This window comes from Ranitomeya imitator, chromosome 4 (genome assembly GCF_032444005.1).
Source record: "Ranitomeya imitator isolate aRanImi1 chromosome 4, aRanImi1.pri, whole genome shotgun sequence".
Lineage (NCBI taxonomy): Eukaryota > Metazoa > Chordata > Amphibia > Anura > Dendrobatidae > Ranitomeya > Ranitomeya imitator.
The window spans coordinates 260,735,324-260,758,414 of NC_091285.1; positions in this window are offsets into that span (position 1 = coordinate 260,735,324).

The window sequence follows — 23,091 nt, forward strand, 5'->3', positions numbered from 1 at the left end:
CCTGGGATCCATTGAAGTGATTCATAGTTATTAGCTCAAAGTGACACTGGTCAGATTTAAAAAATTTGGCCTGCCATTAAGTTCAAAATTGTCTTGGTCACTAAGGGGTTACATTTTTTTTGTTGTTGTTGTTAATTAACTTTATTAATTTTATGAAGTGAAGTGAATGCCAAAAATTAATCTATCAGTTGCTTCAACGATATGAATCATAATTACATTTAATTTGTGTTTCCCTTTTCAAACAGTGAATGATATCACTGGCGCAGCTGTTGAGATACTTACCGTAGGGAGAAGCAGCATCGTATAAAGGTGGGTCTGCAGCATCCAGAAAGAGACCATATATATTTACATGGACAGGCTGCATTTTATGACCCCAATTATGGATATCTGACTAACTTATGGTTAGTTTTACCATTGTTCCTTTTCTTTTAAACAAAATGACGGAATTAATTTTTCTGTCAGAACTGAATCCAACTTACGTGACAGGGAGATGTCGTCGGAGTCAAATGTCACATTGTTAGAGGTAGTGGGAGAATCTGGAGAGGATGCTGGACCAGCTGCAGGGCAATTCTCAGATTCAGCCCACACATCATCACCAGCACGCTCAACAACAACAGCACCACCAACAGGAAAAGCACCGGCACCAACAGTATACCAGCAACAGCCTTGGATGAAGTGGAAGGACGGCGGAGCAGCAGCCCTACACTTCCTCTTGTTAACTCCCCTGTTGGAGTTAGACGCAGGAGAAGCTCCCCATCATTACCTCCACGCACTAGGTTGAGAGTGAAGTTATGGACTATCTCTCATGCACGGTCAATGGTGATTGGGAGGAGCCATTTACAGAGAGCCTTGCCAGGTATATGTGGGAAATAGACAGGCCTCTGTGGCTGCGGGCACACAATGCAATTAATGTTATATTGGATGCATGCACCAGACCCAATAATCCATGGGAGGTCTCTGAGTGTCTTGAGGACAGGCACCGCTCAGCTCGCAGCAGTCTATGCAAAGCTGACATGGAAGAAGATAACGCAGACACCTTTCAAATCCCACCACCACGTCAGCCCCTTGTATACCAATCCCCAATCGCTGTTTCTTGACACCAGCCTATTATCTATGGCCGGATGAGTGCTAGAAGGCATGGTGATTGGTCTTGTCCAGGATGCCAAATGTCAAGTACGTTGGTCGCTGATAGGCCCTAGTCTTGGTATAGGTATGGTCAACTGAGGGTGATCATTTTGCAGCCCATGCTGGTCAATACTATCACAACTAAGAGCAACAAACAATAAGGCCACCTTACCCTTACCCTTCAGGGTCATCTCAACCCCAAATAATGGGTCAAAGGTTTTCGACAAGACCACCATCTTGGGCTGGCAACATTGCTGCATCCCAGGCAAGGTCTATAAATTACCAGAATATATGTGTAGTGTTTTTTTTCATTTTTTACTGTGTCTTGTTGCCATTATGAGAAAAAAAATTATGTTCTTATTTTTACCATATCGCATTTAAAATTACATATATGTTAAAAAACTAATAACAAAAATAGTAATCAACAAGCGTTGTTTGAACATTATAGTCATGGTTCATTATTTCAAAGTAATTAAAGGAGATCTGTCACCCCCTGGATGAATTTAAGCTATTACTATGGGCATACAGGTAAAATAGCTGTGGGGTAGATGCTGAGAAAAGCAGTTTTAATATTTAATTTAAATGATTTCTTCCAGGCTCGGCATTGTGCGGCATCCGGAAGAAATCCCTGTCTCCTCTCTTCATTATAATAGCATCCCCCTCCCATGCAGGTCACACTGCCTTGTGATGTGCAATTGCGCCGTCCACTCATGCGGTTAAGTGAAACTTATCACATTAAAAACAGCAATAAAAAATAGTATTCATGCGAAAACATAACAAGGAAAAGGGCAAGAAATTGACAAATTTGATAGAACAAACAATCATTGCTGAACAGAGTACAAGATACATTATATTTTGTCAAGATAACACAAGCATATACTATGATAATATTTTTGTACAACACTTTGAAAAACAAAGTCATAAATAGACATTTACATACATTATGGTAAAGCATGGCCACATTGATACGCTAAGATGGAATACATATTATTTTTAAAAATTCACTATCGTATTTAGACAAAACAAAACAAAAAAACCTCATGCAGGTAGAAACATTTTTTTTTTTTAAAAAAAGGGCAAAATTACGTTAGTGTCAGAAGAAGTTGCTCCTCAGCAGATATACCTCGCCACATTCTTGTATTCTGGTAGGTTATTCCTGGCCTTAGCACCTCTAAAAGCTGGGCAAAGGTAGTTCCACTCATCCGAGTGTATTCGTAAAACTTTTGAGGATACTTGCATGGCGCATCATAGAGTCTATAAAAGCGGCCCTGTTTGGCTTCAAGAAACTAGATACATTCACTCCTGACCAACGAAGATATATGTGCTCCCAGTGTGGAACATGGGAAAGACGCTTTTTATAGGTTTTGACCCAAGGTAGGATTACTTATGCTTTTTTAGTGAAAACACATGAAGAAAATCACATGGCAAATGGATGGCATTCATGTCACATGCGCCCAGAAGCAGGGGAAAAAAATTGCACATTGCATGCGCAGGGTAATCGATAACAAAATTGCGCAACACTTGTCCGACTCCCCTACATCAAAATCGGACAGATTTTAAAAATGCTAGTGCAATGCGAGAAACACGCGCGAGTCTCTCGCATCAATCCCCGGCACTGCCACCGGCACCCAGGACCAGAGCGTTGCGTTCAGCTGCATAGAAATACATGCAGCCGCACGCTCCGGTCCTGAGTGTCGGCGGCAGTGCTGGGGATTGATGTGAGAGACTCGCGCGAGTTTCTCGCATTGCACTCACAAGTGTGACACCGGCCTAATCAATATTTTGGAAATTGTTCATGTGTTCAGTGATATATTGATTAAAATTTTACTTTTTCATTGGGGGTCGTACGCATCTATGCTGTGAGCTTTATTTTTAGTAATCAAGTGCTACAATTAATATGCAATGTGAAGTAGACTAATGAGGTAAAACAACCTGACATCAATATTATAGGTGAAGCAGGCCATGTGTGCAGAAGTGGTCATTGTTGGCATATACATGGTGGGCTCTTATGTCTTCTTCCCACATAGCTGGCTCCTCAGTAGAGGGAAAATTTATAAGGATAGTTTGATCTTTGATATTTTGTTCTTTCTGCTGATCAGTGTGAGATCCTGAGGTTGGACTCCTCTGATCATAATTTGACAGCCTATACTAAGTACCGTATATACTCGAGTATAAGCCGAGATTTTCAGCCCATTTATTTAGGCTAAAAGTGCCCCTCTCGGCTTGTACTCTAGTCATTGTCCCAGGGGTCGTGGGGGAGGGGGAGCGGCGGCTGTCACATCATACTCACCTGCTCCCGGCGAAGTCCCTGCTTCTCAGATTGTCTCTGACATCAGCTCCATCTTCCACGTCCTCTGGCTGTGACGTTCAGGTCAGAGGGCGAGATGACAGAAGGACCTGCCATGACGTCATGGTCATGTGACCGCGACGTCATCACAGGCCCTGCGCTCTGATACCAACCCTGGAACCGCAAGCTGCCGTGGACTACAAGGGGCCTTCGGAAAGGTGAGTGTATGTTTATTTTTTATTTTTTCACCTGTGACAAACCTGGCTGGGAAATATACTACATAGCTGGGCAATATACTATGTGACTGGCCAATATACTACGTGGGTCTGTGCTGTATACTACTTTGCTGTGCAATATACTACGCGGCTTTGTGCTGTATACTACGTCACTCGGCAATGTACTACGTTACTGGCCAATATACTACGTGGCTCTGTGCTGTATACTACGTCACTGTGCGATATACTACGTCACTGGGCAATATACAACGTCACTGGGCAATATACTACGTAACTGGGCAATATACTACGTAACTGGGCAATATACTACGTAACTGGGCAATATACTACGTGGCTGGGCAATATACTACGTGATTGGGCAATATACTACGTAACTGGGCAATATACTACGTGGCTGGGCAATATACTACGTCACTAGGCAATATACTACGTGGCTGGACAATATACTATGTCACTGGGCAATATACTACGTCACTGGGCAATATACTACGTGTTTGGGCAATATACTACGTGACTGGGCAATATACTATGTGGCTGGACAATATACTACGTAACTGGGCAATATACTACGTGGCTGGGCAATATACTACGTGACTGGGCAATATACTATGTGGTTGGGTAATATACTACGTGGCTGTGCAATATACTACGTGGCTGGGCAATATACTACGTGGTTGGGCAATATACGTGGCTGTGCAAAATACTACGTGGCTGGGCAATATACTACGTAACTGGCCAATATACTACGTGGTTGCACAGTATACTATGTCACTAGGCAATGTACTACGTAACTGGGCAATATACTACGTGGCTGGGCAATATACTACGTAACTGGCCAATATACTCCGTCGCTGTGCAATATACTATGTCACTGGGCAATATACTACGTGGCTGGGCAATATACTACGTGGCTGGGCAATATACTACGTGGCTGGGCAATATACTACGTCACTGGGCAATATACTACGTCACTGGGCAATATACTATGTGGCTGTGCAATATACTACGTGGCTGGGCAATATACTATGTGGTTGGACAATATACTATGTGGCTGTGCAATATACTACGTGGCTGGGCAATATACTACGTGGCTGGGCAATATACTACGTGGACATGCATATTCTAGAATACCCGATGCATTAGAATCGGGCCACCATCTAGTCTCTTTATAATCTTATAGGGCCATCAACCTTTGTGCAGCATTATATAGGGCATAATCTATGGAGCATCTTATGGGGCCATCAACCTTAGTGCAGCATTATATGGGGCATATTCTATGGAACATCTTATGGTGCCATCAACCTTAGTGCAGCATTATTTGGGGCATAATCTATGGATCATCTTAAAGGGCCATCAACCTTAGTGCATTATATGGGGCATAATCTATGGAGCATCTTATGGGGCCATCAACCTTAGTGCAGCATTATATGGGGCATAATCTCTCTAAAAATCTTATAGGGCCATCAACCTTTGTGCAGCATTATGTGGGGCATAATCTATGGAGCATCTTATGGGGCCATCAACCTTAGTGCAGCATTATATGGGGCATAATCTCTTTATAATCTTATAGGGCCATCAACCTTTGTGCAGCATTATATGGGGCATATTCTATGGAGCATCTTATTGGGCCATCAACCTTAGTGCAGCATTATATGGGGCATAATCTATGGATCATCTTATAGGGCCATCAACCTTTGTGCAGCATTATATGGGGCATATTCTATGGAGCATCTTATGGGGCCATCAACCTTAGTGCAGCATTATATGGGGCATAATCTATGGAGCATTTTATGGGGCCATCAACCTTTGTGCAGCATAATATGAGGCATAATATGCTATGGAGTATCTTATGGGGCCATCATGAACCTTTTATGCAGCATTATATGGGGCATATTTTTTGTATAGAGCATTTTATGTGGCCCATAATGAACTTTATGGAGCATTACATGGGGTATTAAGTAAAAATAGCAAAGAAGAAAAAAAGCCAGCTCACCAAGTAGCCACCGCAGGAGCACGGAATCCAACGCTGATCCACGCGGTCATCTCATGAAGAAAAGAAAAAATAAAGATCCGTTTAGGATCGAAACGCGTCGCTCGTGTCCTGATATGCACATGTAGAGCATATGTCCACCGTTGTTTTTATATTGGCTTAATAAAGTTGGAATTTGGATTTTACTATTTGGAGCTGGAACGATTTTTTCTTTTCTTCATTAAGTAAAAATACCAGACAGCATCTTTTGTCCACCTACACAAATATGCACACACGTACTTTATTTGATGGGATGTTTTTGGCACAAAAAAACACTTTAATCAGCATTGCTTTTAGATATATTTTCTGGCTTTTCAAGTGTTTTTACAGCATGTTTTTTTTATATGAATGTATTTAAGACCTGCCTTAGCTGCGTTTTGAAAAATACAGGTCATATGATTCATAAATCATGTAATTCTATAAATTCTCTCAGACTCACAAGATTTCTAATGTAAAAAAAGCAACAAAAACTACAACATAAATGCAATACACATTAACACACGCATTTTTAACAAAGAGAAAAAAAACTCGGGAGTCTACTACAGAAAAGCTTTACAAACTTAAGATGGCACTAGACCAGCGGTTCTCAACCTGGGGGTCGCGACCCCGAGGGGGGTCGAACGACCAAAACACAGGGGTCGCCACCAGTGGCGTAGGAAGGGGGGAGAAGAAGAAAAAAAAAAAAGACGCCCCTTTAAATCTTCGGGCGGTGCCGTCCGCCGCCACGACCAGGGCCAGCTCCCCCCACCCCCGGGCCCCGCTCTAATACCTCTATTGGTTCCTGCGGCGCCGGCAGCTGCAGCGTCCTCTGACTCTGCGACGTCTCAGAGCAGAGGGCGCGATGACGTCACTACTGTGCGCGCCGCTCTGCCTCTCTGTCCTGAGCGTCGCAGAGCCGGAGAGACGCTGACTGGCTGCACCGGACCTGCGCTAGGAACGGGAGAGGTGAGGATTTTACTTTTTTTTTTTTTTCTTTATGTCTGACTGTCTGGAGGCAATGCTGGACACACTGGGGCAATACTGGAGACCATGGGGCAGATTGCTGGACACACTGGGGCAATACAGGAGACCATGTGGCAGAATGCTGGACACACTGGGGCAATACAGGAGACCATGGGGCAGATTGCTGGACACACTGGGGCAATACAGGAGACTATGGGGCAGATTGCTGGACACACTGGGGCAATACTGGAGACCATGGGGCAGAATGCTGGACACACTGGGGCAATACAGGAGACCATGGGGCAGATTGCTGGACACACTGGGGCAATACAGGAGACTACTATGGGGCAGATTGCTGGACACACTGGGGCAATACTGGAGACCATGGGGCAGAATGCTGGACACACTGGGGCAATACTGGAGACCATGGGGCAGATTGCTGGACACACTGGGGCAATACAGGAGACCATGTGGCAGAATGCTGGACACACTGGGGCAATACAGGAGACCATGGGGCAGATTGCTGGACACACTGGGGCAAAACTGGAGACCATGGGGCAGAATGCTGGACACACTGGGGCAATACAGGAGACTATGGGGCAGATTGCTGGACACACTGGGGCAAAACTGGAGACCATGGGGCAGAATGCTGGACACACTGGGGCAATACAGGAGACCATGGGGCAGATTGCTGGACACACTGGGGCAATACAGGAGACTACTATGGGGCAGATTGCTGGACACACTGGGGCAATACTGGAGACCATGGGGCAGAATGCTGGACACACTGGGGCAATACTGGAGACCATGGGGCAGATTGCTGGACACACTGGGGCAATACAGGAGACCATGTGGCAGAATGCTGGACACACTGGGGCAATACAGGAGACCATGGGGCAGATTGCTGGACACACTGGGGCAATACTGGAGACCATGGGGCAGAATGCTGGACACACTGGGGCAATACTGGAGACCACGGGGCAGATTGCTGGACACACTGGGGCAATACAGGAGACCATGTGGCAGAATGCTGGACACACTGGGGCAATACAGGAGACCATGGGGCAGATTGCTGGACACACTGGGGCAATACTGGAGACCATGGGGCAGATTGCTGGACACACTGGGGCAATACAGGAGACCATGTGGCAGAATGCTGGACACACTGGGGCAATACAGGAGACCATGGGGCAGATTGCTGGATACACTGGGGCAATACAGGAGACTATGGGGCAGATTGCTGGACACACTGGGGCAATACTGGAGACCATGGGGCAGAATGCTGGACACACTGGGGCAATACAGGAGACCATGGGGCAGATTGCTGGACACACTGGGGCAATACTGGAGACCCTTTGGCAGATTTCTGGACACATTGAGGCAATGCTGGAGACCCTGGGGCAGACTTCTGGACACACTGGGGCAATGCTGGACACTGGGGCAGATTGCTGGACACACTGGGGGTAATATGCTGGACACACTGGGGCAATGCTGGACACTGGGGGTAATATGCTGGACACACTGGGGCAGATTGCTGGACAACATGGGGGTAATATGCTGGACACACTGGTGGCAGGACTTGAGGCATGGGCAGAATGTAGATATGGGGCATGATTGGAGACACGGGGCAGGATTGGATCATGGGGCAGGACGGATACGATGGAGGCTGGTGGGGCAGGATGGGGAGATCATATGGAGTAGAATGGATACTCATGAGGGCAGGATGCGAGAACATATGGCTGGAGCCAGGAATGAGATAAACGGGGCCAGGGTGGGGAATTGTGTTACCATAGGCATAATAGGGGATAATTAAGGGATATTATTACTGCAGTGATGTATTTATTTTATTTTTTGAGTATACTGTTTTAAATGGGGGGGCGGTCCTGTTACTGTGCAGAGTGACACTATATCGCCTTTTTATCTTCATGTGGTGTAATGTAGAAGTTGTGAAAAATTAAGTAATGTGTTCTGCAAGCGGAGCTCTAGATAACTGGGTTATTTCCTGCAGAAACGAGTCCTGGCTGGAAGGAATGATGGCGGTCTGTGCTGGATGAAAGATGAAGGACTTCACCTAGAGACGTCACTGGTGAGTCAGTGTTACCTATACACTGACACTATACACTGTATACTATATAGAGGTCCTGTGTATAATGTCACCAGTGATCTCTGTATTACCTCTATACATAATGCATATCAGATATTTACATTCCGAATCATAACTAATAAAATTACAGTTTTAAAGTAGCCACCAAAATTATTTTTTGGGTTGGGGGTCACCGCAACATTAGGAACTGTATTGCGGGGTCACGGCATTAGAAAGGTTGAGAACCACTGCACTAGACCATGCTGTGATTTTGGAAAAAAAAGGCCAGATACACACACCAAAGTAAGACAACGCAAAAAGTGTAGCGTTTTATCTTTAACATTTTTCCATTGACTTAAGCAAACATCTTGTTGCAACTTTTTCTGTCACAAAAAATTAAGTAAAAAAAGCTGTTAAAAAATCATCTTCTGATACCCACAGTGCCCTTTGTAGATATCTATTGTTAAGTCCTAACAATTTTTGTAATCTGCTTTGTTATAAAATTCCCTACCATTCTTCATTTCCTGCTAATCACAGTATGTGCTTTTTTCTTCTTTACTTCCTGTGACATTTTAAGTCAACCTCAATGATATCCTGAGGACCTGGTGTCCTCTCAAACTTTTTAAGAAGAGAGGAATGGAAGGAGTTATTAATCCTCCACACAACCAGAGTTGGAGGTTGACATTTCCAGGACTAATGATCTTAATCACTTCATATGGACCAACAAATTTACAAGCACATTTCCTTGATGGAACTTTAAGATGGAGATTTTTTGAGGATAGTGAAACAAAGTTTCCCACCTAAACCCCTTTCACAACCAGAGGTATATTTGTTTTTGCATTTTCATTTTTTCCTCCCCTTTTTCCCAGAGCCATAACTTTTTTATTTTTTGGTGAAAATGACCATGTGAGGACTTGTTTTTTGCGGGACAGGTTGTAGTTTTGAACAACACCATTGGTTTTAACATACCGTGTACTGGATAAAGGGAAAAAAAATTCCAAATGCGGTGAAATTGCAAAAAAAAAGTGCAGAGTTATTTTTTGGGTTCTTTTTTACCATTTTCACTGAATGCTAAAACTGACCTGCCTTTATGATTATCCAGGTCATTACGAGTTCATAGACACCAATCAAATCTAGGTTCTTTTTTATTTAAGTGGTGAAAAAAAATTCCAAAGTTTGTTAAAAAAAATTAAAATGCGCCATTTTCTGATACCCATAGCGTTTCCATTTTTCGTGATCTTTGGTTGGGTGAGAGGGCTTATTTTTTGTGCACCGAGCTGACGTTTTTAATCCATTTTGGTGCAGATATGATCTTTTGATTGCCCGTTATTGCAATTTAATGCAATGTTGCGGTGACCAAAAAAAGTAATTCCGGCATTTTTGCCTTTTTTTCTCGTTACGCCGTATAACGATTGGGTTAATTCTTTTTTTAATATTAATATATCGGGAGATTCTGAATGCAGCGATACCAAATATGTATATATTTGATTTTTTTTATTGTTTTATTTTGAATGGGGAGAAAGTGTGATGATTTGAACATATATATATATATATATATAAAATAGTCTCAATGGGAGACTAGACGCTGTAGTTGTCTGATCGCCTCTGCTACATACAGGTGATGATCAGATCGCCTGTATGTACAGTAGTAGAAATGCTCACTTGCTATGAGTGTCGACCACCGGGCGGCGCTCATAGCAATCTGGCTATGAAAACCTTAGAGGTCTGCTGGAGACCGCTGGTTGTTATGCCAACCCATCGGTGACCCGCGATCATGTGACGGGGTCACCGACGATGGGCGGGATTTCCGGCGCGCTTGCCGGAAGCCCGAGTTAAATGCCATTGTGAGAGATTGACAGCGGCATTTAGCGGGCTAACAGCCATGGGTGGATCGCGATTCCACCCATGGCTGTTGCAGGCACATGTCACCTGTATATATCATGTGTCTGGAAAAATGCGAGCTCAGCGCTGGAGCCCATACCAAACAGGTTGACATAGGCATACTATTATGCCCAATGTCGGACAGGGGTTAAAGACAAAGACAGGGGCCCTGCTACATCTGCGGTTCACAGTTCTATTGATCTGATTGCATGTTATGAAATGACCTTATTCAACTTCTCTCCAGACCTTAATCAAATGAGAATAATATATTACCTCTTCTAGGACTGCAGACTGCAAACCAGAAAAAATTCCAAAAACTGAATGAAAACCCTCACAACAAAAAAAGGCAAGTCACCAGTAGCAGTGAGGTGCGGTTATTGAGAACAAACTCAGCCAGAGGAAGAAAACCCACCCAGTCTTCTTGATTGGTTGAAACAAAACATCTTAAATATTGTTCTAAATCTTGGTTCAATCTTTTAGTCTGACCATTAGTCTCGGGATAATAACCCGAGCAGAACAAAAGATTAATTCCTAATCTGGAGCAAAAGCTGCACAAAAGGCTAGCCATAAACTGAACTCCTCTATCGGAAATAATGTTTTTAGGAGCACCATGCAACTTAACGACATGAGTGATAAAAAATGTAGCTAAACTCTTAGATGTAGGCAATTTTAGTAGAGGAACCAAGTAAACTATCTTATTGAAATCATCCACCACCACCCATACTACAGTTTGACAACCAGAATTAGGAAAATCTGTGATGAAATCCATGGACAAATGAGTCCAAAGGTGAGACGGAAGCTTGATAGGCAAAAGAAACCGTGTCGGGACCTGGCGAGAAGCTTTAGACCCGGCCTAAACTCTGCACTTACGAACATAATCAACATCTTTTTGAGCACTCTGCCACCAAAAGCACCTGTAAACAGCTCTCCAGGTAGCAGAGCAACCCGGATGTCTGGCCAACACCGAGTCATGCACTTTTTTAAGATCCAGTGCACCAATCTGAGCTTCCACAATATGCTGTCTGAGATCAAATCCCAGAGCACCCACCATCCCTTCACTAAGAATTTTGACTGGATTTTTGTCCCTCAACTCCGGAACAAAACTACGCGATAAAGCATTAGCTTTAATATTCTTAGTATAAAGGAGATATATCACAGAGAAATCAAACCAAGTAAAAAAAGGGCACAATGTACCTGTCTAGTATTCGAGCACTTAGCGGTGTCAACATACAGTTAATTTTTGTGATCAGTAAAGACTATTACACTATGCCTAACCCCCTCCAACAATGCTTCCATTCCTTGAAAACTCTCTTAACAGCCACGAGTTCCTGATCACCTATATTGTAGTTGGACTTTTTAACAATTTCCAAGAAATCAACATTGGGTTGACTGAGGATAAGAGCTTTAGAATAGATCTTTCTTTAGAGCACCAAAAGCATCAAGAACCTCAGTAGACCAAGAAGAAGAGTCAGTACCTTTCTTGGTCATATCAGTAAGAGATTTGACTATGACTGAGAAGTACTTAATGAACTTATGGTAATAATTAACAAAACCTAAGAACCTCTGTAAAGCTTTAAGATTAATAGGTTGTACCCAATTAAGGACAACCTGTACCTTAACTGCATCCATCTGAAAACCTTTAGCAGAAAGCAAATGGCCCAAAAATGGAATCTGCTGCACATCAAATTGGCACTTCTATATCTTGGCAAAAAATAAGTGTCACAAAGAACCTGAAGCAGCTGTCGAACATGTTCCTAATGCTCCTCAGGAGAGCCTGAGTAAATCAAGATATCATCCAAGTATATCATCACAGATCTACCCAACAAAGAAAAAAAATATTATTTATGAAGTTCTGAAACACTGCTGGAGCATTAGTCAAACCGAATGGCATCACTAAGTTTTCAAAGTGACCCTCGGCTGTATTGAAAGCAGTCTTCCTCTCATCACCTTGGCAAACACATATAAGGTTATATGCCCCTCTCAGATCCAGTTAAAAAAACACTTGGCCCCTGCTAGTTGATTAAACAGATCAGGAATAAGAGTTAATGTGTATGGATTATGTACAGTAATCTTATTAATTTTTCTAAAATTTAAACAAGGACACAAACCTCCATCTTTTTTCTGAACAAATAAAAATACCAAATAATAATAATAATAATAATTTTTATTTATATAGCGCCAACATATTCCGCAGCGCTTTACAAATTATGCGACTCATCATGAAGTGAAAGGCCTTATGTGACCCTTGTGACTTTTTTGAATGTACTCTTTCAAGGCAGAGAGAGGTTATACAGATGAAATTTAGATAATTTAGCCCCTGGGTTAAGTTTGATGGCACAATCATATGACCCATGCTGCAGAACAACTTCACATTCAGTCTCAGAAAAAACATCCTCAAAATCCTGAATAAAATCTGGAAGAAGAGCTTTCATAGATGCCAGGAATTTAGATAAACAACTAAAAAAACAAAAATTCCCCCAAAACTTAACCTCACTTGTCTCCCAATTGATGGTAGAATTCTGTTTTGCCAACTAGGGAATACTCAGCACAATTTTAGCTGGTAAGGAAGGAAACACTATGAATGAAATGGATTCTGTGTGTAACACTCCCTCTCTCATGTATACATTCTCAACTTTAGAAGTAACATGACTTTGAGTAAGGGGAGAATTATCAATTGCGGATACTTTAATAGAATGACTGAGAGCTGAAACTGTGTAAGCACACTGGATTGCAAAATCACTGTCAATGAGATGTAAGTTGCATCCTGTGTCTACAAGTGCAGAGGTAACTATAACTCCAGATTTGGTAACCAAAGACACTAATAAAAAACAACCAGTAGTATACAAGAGATAACTTCAAACCTTTCAAACCAGTGTCCCTACATCTTAACGATTTTTTTCTTGCTCCTTATGAAATTTATTATTGTATCTGAAACACTAAATCATTACATGACTTGTTTGACCGCAGTACAGACAGAAACGACAGGTGTTCCAAGTTCACTTTCCTCCTTGAACTCACTGCAGATTGCATCGGTTCTCTTGCCTTAATAGGATGAGAGGGAGGAGTCACTGAAACACCCTCAAATGTGTTCTTATCCCCAAGACATCTGTCCACTGTCCACGCACACTGCCAGTGACATGGTCTTTTCCAGGGAATTTGGAGATAAATGAGACCTAGAGCAGAGAAAAAAAGCATCCACTGAGGAAAACACTGGAAAATTCTCATGCAGAGAAAGTGCCCAAGCCTGAGGATCTCCACAAAGCAATGACAGAACAATACCTATGCGTTAACTCCGGATGAATCAGGACAGAGATGAAAATCCAACTTACATAAAGAAAGAAAGATGGAAAACTTACTTTGGTCACTGTCAAAACATTCAGGTAAATTTACCTTAGGATCAGAAAACAATTTTGGGTGAAGTAGAATTTACGTAGCAGTGGATAACGCATCCTGTTGTTGCCACTTAATTTCTACCACTTCCAAAGTCAAGGGCTCCAATTGCACGGTCAGGGCATCTACAGCATCCATGATGATTTCTTAGCACACAAAAAATGGAGTGGGCTGGTAATAATGTTATGATAATGTTGCAACTCACTCAAGAAACCTAAGTAACACACAAAAAACTGCAACTGACTCTGCCTGTTCCTGTAAAGACCCGAGATTCTGACCTCACGGTTCCTAGTGGTTCCTGTGTGAGCTGACATACCTTTAACCACAGACTAAACAATGGCAACTTAGACCTATGCTGCCTGAAAGGCCATCAAGTGCTTCACGTTCCTCCTAAAGAGAGGGCAGAGCAGAGTGCAAATTACCTACAGAAGGGAAAGTGTGCTGAAATGGAAATGGAGCGCCCCCAGACACAGGGCCACGCGTTCTTGGTACCGGACCTCTCCGGTTTGGTTCTGAAGTTGTCACGGTGGCTATACCCGGTCCGTGACCCTGCTAAGGGGCGTCCAATAAAGGTGGTACAGTCTGTCAGGGATTCGTGACGCCACCTGTGGTGTTCGGTCAGGGCGACCGACGTTGCTGTGGGGTCTGCTGGGGTGATGAAATGGCAGCTGGATGGTATACCTTCCCACAGGTGAAGTATGTCCCCAGAGCTTCCCAGTAAGGTGGATGGTGATGGTGTGAGGTGCAGTCAATAACGAGGACACAAGGTTGCAGTCTCTTTACCTCTTTACTGAAGACTTCAGGATCCGCAATCCAGAGCACGCTTAACAGGGCTATCTGAGACCGGCCGGTCCGATGGGCACTTCCAGAATTCCCTTTGCAGGTGGAAATCGTTGACTACCAATAGCGCCTGTGTGTTGTAGTGCTACCCTGCTGAGCATTCGGAATAGTCCTCACAACTTCTGTTCTCGTTCGTTCGTTCTTTCTAATGTGTTCCAGATGTTTCTAGTTCAACGTCCCCCAGGTATGTTATGGCTAGGACGCACCCGTATGGCGGGAAGGCTTGGAGGTCTTCCGGGACCCTAGAGACGCCCCTCTCCCACTGTTGCCCCCTATGTCTTCGTAGGTGTTTATGTGAGACAGCCAACCTATAATTAACTGTCCTGCGGAGTTTGAAGTAAGGCGTAGAGTCAGTTACTCCCTCGGTGTTCTGGCCACCGGCTATGCGCCTCAGTAGGATGTTGCCTCGGTCTCACGGCATGACTCCTACTGGCTCTCCTTTGTGCTTGATCTCGTTTCTCACTGTCTCACAATATCCTTCGCTTCGTGTCTCTTTCTTAGGATACCGCCGCGGGGTGTGCAGGCGCGGTTCCGTAACATTCTGTTCTGGTCGCTAGGTGCCTGCCAGGTTCCCACGACTGACAGGGCCCCCCTGTGTCTTCTCCCTGCAACACCCCCTGCCACGGGATGTTGCTTGAATCCAACCCAGTCAGCTTCTGACTAACTTTCTATCCAACCCCTAGTTTTACCAGTGTGAGGAGAGGCCCAATAAATAAAGCCTTTTGCTCCCCCTAGTGGCCGGAGTGTGAAGTGTAATGTGTGCTCAGCGGAATTCCTTCAGTGCCATCAGACGTACCATCACTCCCCTTAGTGGCAGAGTGTCATAGTGCAACGACCAGATCTCTGGGGCGCTGCAGAAAGATATGCTAGAGTGAGTAAAATAAATCACGAGATACAAAATAAAGGATTAAGTATGTACTGCTAGATTATATGCCGCCTACTTCCAAACCCCTCCCCCCCCCCCCAGAAGATGGATTCAGGGTAAAGAACAAAAACAATTGAGAGATAACCCCTAACTGGTCTTTCACTTACTTGCTAAAACTACAACAGTATGACAGGCCATCCAAATGTGACAATCACCAGCAAGAAATACCAGCAGGGGGACAGTATATAAAACCACACCCGAAAGGTAATAGGACAGACGAATGTGCAAATGACAACACTTGTTACCCTAAAAAGATTGAAGTAAGTGTAGGGTACAGGGCAGACCAGGGGGAACGCTGTAGTCATACCGAGTTTCTTAGACAGTCCACCATCAGACCTCACTGGCAGACTGTCAGCGAGCTCTCTCCCCTGATCTCCCTACACAAAGACAAAGATACCGTTACCTGGTTTTCTCCTTGGTCGCTGTCGTCCAGGTGATGAAACAAGGAAGGATACTAGAACAAGATTCAACATAGGATTCCTGTACTTTCCCTGACACTATCCACGGCCGTACCCACAACGTCCACAGTAGCCGAGAATTACAGTCTTCCAACCGCCGACACCTGGACACCTAAGCACCCTTCAGTGGAGGCCTTTCTCAGTCTTGGAGACCTGTATTGCAAGTTACTAGACCTTGTTCCTCAGTTCTGTAGATTCCAGGGCAGCAGTTCCCTTCTGTCCGGAGGCCTGGCAGTGCCCTGTGACAGCATCACAGGCAGTTCTCTCTGGAAACAGCAGTTTCCTGTGGCCTTACTGCAAGTGGCCCAGCCCCTGTTAACTGTTGCTGTCCCTAACTAGACAGTCTTAAGGGGCAACATACATCTTACACTCGAAGTACAGTAGGAACATTACATTATGAACAGACAAACACAGCTCAACATTGTAAGGCATAAAACATATATATATCTTTATATACATGAGAAGTGCACAGTGGTCACACGGCAGAAGAAGAGGGCGCACTGAGGTCCTCCGCCACCTCCTTAAACAAGGATAACAGAAACTAAACAGCCGGCAAAAAGGTGTATGTGCTATGGCTTGGCAGACAGAGAATCTGACCACAAAGCATAGGTTCAAGGGTTTGAACCCAGAGGCATGACACAAATATAGCCACCCTTGTTTTCAATAACAGTCATAAATCTTCCATCCATGGAGTCGGTCAGTTTCTTAATCTGTTACTGATCAACTTTTTTGGCAGCATCAAACACATTCTCCCAGACACTGTTCAGAGAGATGAACTGATATCCTTCACCACAAACCTCCCAAAAAGCTCCAAGGAGCTTATCTTTAAAGCACAGCTCCAGTATTTTTTTAATGCACAACTGGAGTGGTGCTTTAAATGTGAGTCCCCAGCCCTCTGTCTCATGTTCACCTTCTGGCGTTTTCCTCTGTTTTCTCCACCGCTCCTGTCATTCTCCGGCGAAAAATAACCTGCTGGCAGTTCCAGTGTTTCATGGAGCTGCATGGAGGTCACTTTGCAATACAAGTCTATGAAAACCTCGTTCTGGCTTTCATGGACTTGCATTACGCTCTTGTGAAGTATCTTCTGACTTCCAGTCAGTCAAAACTGCACTCACAACATGGCGCAGGGGGACTGGAGTGGCACCAAGAAACTGTGAAGATGCCGGAGGGTGAGTATGGGACCAGGGGTAGGGGGTTTACATTTAAAATGCCACTCCAACGCTGAAAAAAAAAACGCTGGAGTGGTGCTTTAACCCTTTAACAACCGCCGATACGCCTTTCAACTGTGGCAACTAAAGGTACTTATTCCTCAGCGCCAACAGTTAAAGTGTACTTATTCCTTTTTAGCACTGCTGAGAAATAAGGGTATAGCACACCCCAGTGTTGGAAAATCTCCATGGTCTCGGCTACTGGGGGGGAACATAATCAGGGCCAGTTTTTACAGTCCCCATCACATGATCGCCATTATTCACAGAATGACATCGATCACATGAGCACAGAAAAAATCTGATTTAAAATTCATTTCTCTCTTCTCCGATAAGATCTACCATATCAGAGAAGAGAGAAATGGTGTCCCCCGAGCCCCTCGATTCCTTTGCCATTCTCCTACTTTGTCCCCAGGAGTTCCGTGTCATCTTCCTGGAAAAAATGGTGGACACGTGCAGTGCGGTCACCGAGATCTGCAAAGTTTTCCTATTGGTTCCTTTTGATCACTGTGATAGATGCTATCACAGTGATTAAAATCCCCCCCAAAAAATCGAAAATCAAATCTCCCTTTTTCACTCACTTAAAAAAAATTATAACTTTTTTTTTTTAAAATTTTTTCCCTTATTTGCAGTTAGGGTTGGGGTTATTGTTGTATTAGAGCTAGGGTTGGGGTTAGGGTTGTGTTAGAGTTAGGGTTGGAGTTAGGGTTAGGCCGGGATCACACATGTGAGAAATACGTCTGAGTCTCGCATGGTAATACACGGCATTGCCGCCGTTACTCAGGAGCGGAGCGTGCGGCCGCATGTATTGCTATGCGGCCGACCCTCTGCTCCTGAGTGACGGCGGCAATGCCGGGTATTACCATGCGAGACTCGGATGTATTTCTCGCATGTGTAATCCCGGCCTTAGGGTTGTGTTGGGGTTGGAGTTAGTATTGTGCGTTTTTCAAAAGAAAAAAAATAACAATATGACTGCTAGTGTTGAGCACAAGTGGTTGGTTCTTGAGTTTGCATAGGGGTGTTTTGGGTTTTTTTCTGGGTGTCTTACAGCTGCAAAACTGTGGAGCAGGGACTCAAGCATGTCGCTCAAACATCGGTGTTAATTGTTGCATACCCAAGCACCCGATTCAAACTGGAGTAGCGAGTACTTGCGCTCAACACTAATGATGACATATTCAATATGACAACCTAATGTTATCCAATCCTGTGTCGTACACGAGTTCAAAATGCTCACTATACCACTGGATAAAATATTTTAGTGATGCAGTTTCCAAAATCAGGTCACTTGTGGAAGGTTTCCACTGTTTAGGCACATTAGGGGTTCTCCAAACGTGACACGGCACCCGCTCTCGATTCCAGCAAATTTTACGTTCAAAAAGTGAAATGGTGTTCCTTCCCTACTGAGCCCTGCCATGCACCCAAACATTGGATTTCCCGCACACTCAGGAGAAATTGCACAAAAATATTTGTTGTCCATTTTCTCATGTTACTCTTGGGAAAATACAAAAGATTGGGTCAAAATTAATTTTTTGGGTGAAAAAAGTTAAATGTTCATTTTTTCCTTCCACATTGCTTCAGTTCTCATGAATAGTGTTGAGCATTCCGATACCGCAAGTATCGGGTATCGGCCGATATTTGCGGTATCGGAATTCCGATACCGAATTCCGATACTTCCCGCGTATCGGATACCGGAATCGGAAGTTCCCAGAATTCAAACTGAACGCAGTAGCCAATGAGGAATGATTGGAAGTGTGGGCACATCCTGTTTAGCATGGTGGGCATGTAAGTACTGGCAAGGCTGTGATTGGCTGCTGAAATGATGTCATTCTGCACTATCAAAAACGCTGCCGCCATTTTGCGCTCACTCTGCTGTGATTTCAGTTAGGGACAGGACGCTGTGTTCTAACTGAGGGCCAGTTGAGCTAGCTAATTGCTTTATTTTCCTTTCCAAAGGCTAATTTAGCAAAAGGCTGTGTGTTCTTCACTGTTCACCTTGCTCTTGCCTTGCAGCGCTGTTTTAACAGCGTTCTGCAAGGTCTCTGTGTGTGTGTGTGTGTGCAGCTCACTCTGTAGTCTGTGTGCAGCCATATACCCGATTGTATTCAGCTCAGGGGGGGTTCACACTGCCTCACACAGTTGTCCTTTTTTGCTCATAGTGCAGCCTGCTGCACATTTTTTCTCAAATTTCCTATTAGTGTTTTTCCACCCGTCTCCAGCTAAATTGTGGAAAAACACTACATAGGATAACCTAGAGGGGGGCTTTTGGAGGGGGGTTTTTGGGCCTTGCAGCGCCGTTTACGGCTGTCTGCACGGTCTCCGTGTGAGCCCAGCTCGCCCTGTAGTCTGTGTGCAGCCATAGCCGGTTGGATTCAGCTCAGGGTTCGTTACTGGCTCATACCTTGAGAAAAATTTTCCTTTTTTTCAAATAGTGCAGCCTGTTTAAAAATTTAAAAAAAAATTCCCTATTAGTGTTTTTCCACCCGTCTCCAGCTAAATTGTGGAAAAACACTACATAGGATAACCTAGAGGGGGGTTTTTGGGCCTTGCAGCGCCGTTTACGGCTGTCTGCACGGTCTCCGTGTGAGCCCAGCTCGCCCTGTAGTCTGTGTGCAGCCATAGCCGGTTGGATTCAGCTCAGGGTTCGTTACTGGCTCATACCTTGAGAAAAATTTTCCTTTTTTTCAAATAGTGCAGCCTGTTTAAAAATTTAAAAAAAATTCCCTATTAGTGTTTTTCCACCCGTCTCCAGCTAAATAGTGGAAAAACACTACATAGGATAACCTAGAGGGGGTTTATTGGGCCTTGCAGCGCCGTTTACGGCTGTCTGCACGGTCTCTGTGTGAGCGCAGCTCGCCCTGTAGTCTGTGTGCAGCTATAGCCGGTTGGATTCAGCTCAGGGTGCGTTACTGCCTCATACCTTGAAAAACAATTTCCTTTTTTTCAAATAGTGCAGCCTGTTTAAAATTAAAAAAAAAAAATTCCTATTAGTGTCTTTCCACCCGTCTCCAGCTAAATAGTGGAAAAACACTACATAGGATAACCTAGAGGAGGGTTTTTTGGCCTTGCAGCGCCGTTTACAGCTGTCTGCACGGTCTCCGTGTGATTTAAACTAGCTCTGTAGCCCGATCTGCACAAAAAAAAAAGTAAAGTTCACCAAACACAACTTAACACTTGTGTAGGCCACATTTGAAAAATAATAAAGTTTAGTCCACACTTTACAACATTAGTGTTTCTTACACCTGTTAGGAGGAGCATTTCAGGAATAAGCACACTAAGGCCTTAGTACTTTTCTGCTTATCTTTATCTGTCAACCAAGATGAAGAGGGCAGGGAGTAAGGCACGTGGGCGTGGGCGCGGAGCAGGGAGAGGAGCAGGGAGAGGACGTGGTGATTCTGTGCCTGCTGCGGGCGCCGGTGACTCGTCGTCACTCAGTTTCAGCAGGGAACAGTCCTTCATGCGCAGCTTTGTCGGAGAGCGCCGTGCACCGCTGCTGCGTGAAGACCAAATTGAAGCCGTTGTCGGGTGGATGGCAGCTAACGCCTCGGCATCGACTTCAGTTAGTGCCACATCCTCTCAGGCACAGAGCACTGGAGAGCAGCCATCTGTCTCTTCACCACCTGCCAAATTGGCCAGGCAGTCAGAGAGCTCAGGACAGGAGCCGTCTCTACTTCTGTTCTCTGAATCTCTTGGCTTGGAAACAGGGGGCCAGCCAAGCAGCATTGGAGAAATGGAAGAAGAGCCAGTGTGCAGTGATGCCCAACAGCTTTTTCTCTCTGACTCTGAAGAGGCAGGTGGGCCAGTGCCTCCGGTGACCACAGCGCAGTGTGCTGCCGAGACTACCCAGGAGGAGCAGTTGGTGGCAGAGGGTAGTGGAGATGATGAGGTCCTTGACCCATCGTGGTGTGAGGAACAGGAAGGTGGTGGGAGCAGCTCTGAGGAAGAGCTTCCCCTTACGGGCCAAAGAGGGAGAGGGAGGGGGAAGACTGCGGAGCCTGTAGCCTCCACTTTGGCACCCGTTAGGAGCCTGTCTCTTTCCAAAGCCAAAAAGGGCGCTCCCAAGACTTGCAGTGCCTGGTCCTTTTTTGACACAGTTGCAGATGACATTTGTTTTGTCAAATGCAAGCTGTGTCATCAGAAAGTAAAAAGAGGGAAAAATGTCAGCAACCTCAATACCACAAATATGTGGAAACATGTGCGGACCAGGCACGTGGTGGAGTTACAGAAACAGATTGAAGATGTAGGCCAACCAACAGCGGCAGCTACCACCTCTTCAGCTCGTGTTGCCTCTTCCTCCAGCTCACGCACAGCTGGTTTGGCTTCCTCCCAGGATCGCCATGGAAGAACCTCTGGCACTGTTGTCCAGAGACCTTGTGTAATTCCACCCACAGCACCACCTTCCCAGTCATCCTCACACTTCCAGTCTACTCTACAGCCATCGGTAGTACAGGCATGGGAGAAAAGGCGGGCATTCTCGGCCAACCACCCCCGAGCACAGGCTCTGAATGCAGGCATTGCCAAACTGTTGTCCCTGGAAATGCTCTCGTTCAGGCTGGTGGAGACTGACAGCTTCCGTGACTTGATGGCATTGGCAGTCCCACAGTACAAGGTGCCCAGCCGCTTTTACTTCAGCAGGCAGGCTGTCCCTGCCCTGCACAGGCATGTTGAGGCAAACATAAAACATGCGCTACTGAACACCGTCAGTAGCAAGGTCCACCTCACCACCGATGCGTGGACCAGTCAGCATGGACAGGGGCGATATGTTTCCCTCACTGCCCATTGGGTTAATGTTGTTGAGCCAGGTACAGATCGTGCGAGTGGCGCAGGACGTGTCCACTCCATCACTCCACCGCCTTCCGGAACACCGCATCATATGTGACCTACCTACCCGGTGGAATTCCACGTTACATATGTTGGAGCGGTTGTGTGAGCAGCAGCAAGCAGTTATGGAGTACCAGCTGCATCAGGCGCAAAGAAGTCGCAGTCAGCGCCTATCAGACTTCACAACCACAGAGTGGGCCACTATGAAGGACGTCTGCCAGGTTTTGCGTCCTTTTGATTATTCCACGCGGATGGCAAGTGCAGATGATGCACTAGTCAGCATGACTGTCCCCCTTATCTGCCTGCTTCAGCAAACTTTGCAAGGGTTAAGGGATGATGTTGTGGAAGAGGTGGAGGATGAGGAGTCACCTTTTCCATCAGCTTCTGGAGAGTCAGCGCCACGTGGTTCCTCACAAAGGGGTACGCAGGGGCCAATTTGTGAGGAGGATGAGGAGGAGTCAATGGAGGAGGAAGAGCTCCGTCCAGAGGAGAGAGCGACACAATTGTCCAGTGGTCAGTGTGTACAGCGAGGGTGGGGTGATGACGAGCAGGCAGAGATCATGTCTCAAGCAGGGGACAGCGTTTCTGGGCCAGTTGGCACTCTGCAGCACATGGTGGATTTCATGCTGCAGTGCCTGAGAAACGACCGCCGCATCGACCACATTCTCAACATGCCTGATTATTGGGTGTTCACCCTCCTCGATCCTCGCTACCGGGACAACGTCCAAAACCTCATCCCTGCGTTGACCCGGGAGCGTAAATTGCGGGAGTACCACGACACACTGGTGAATTCCATCATCTTCTCCTGTCCAACTGAGAGGAGTGCTGCTAGTGCTTTACAAAGCAGCTCAGTGCGTCGAGGCAGTGGGGGA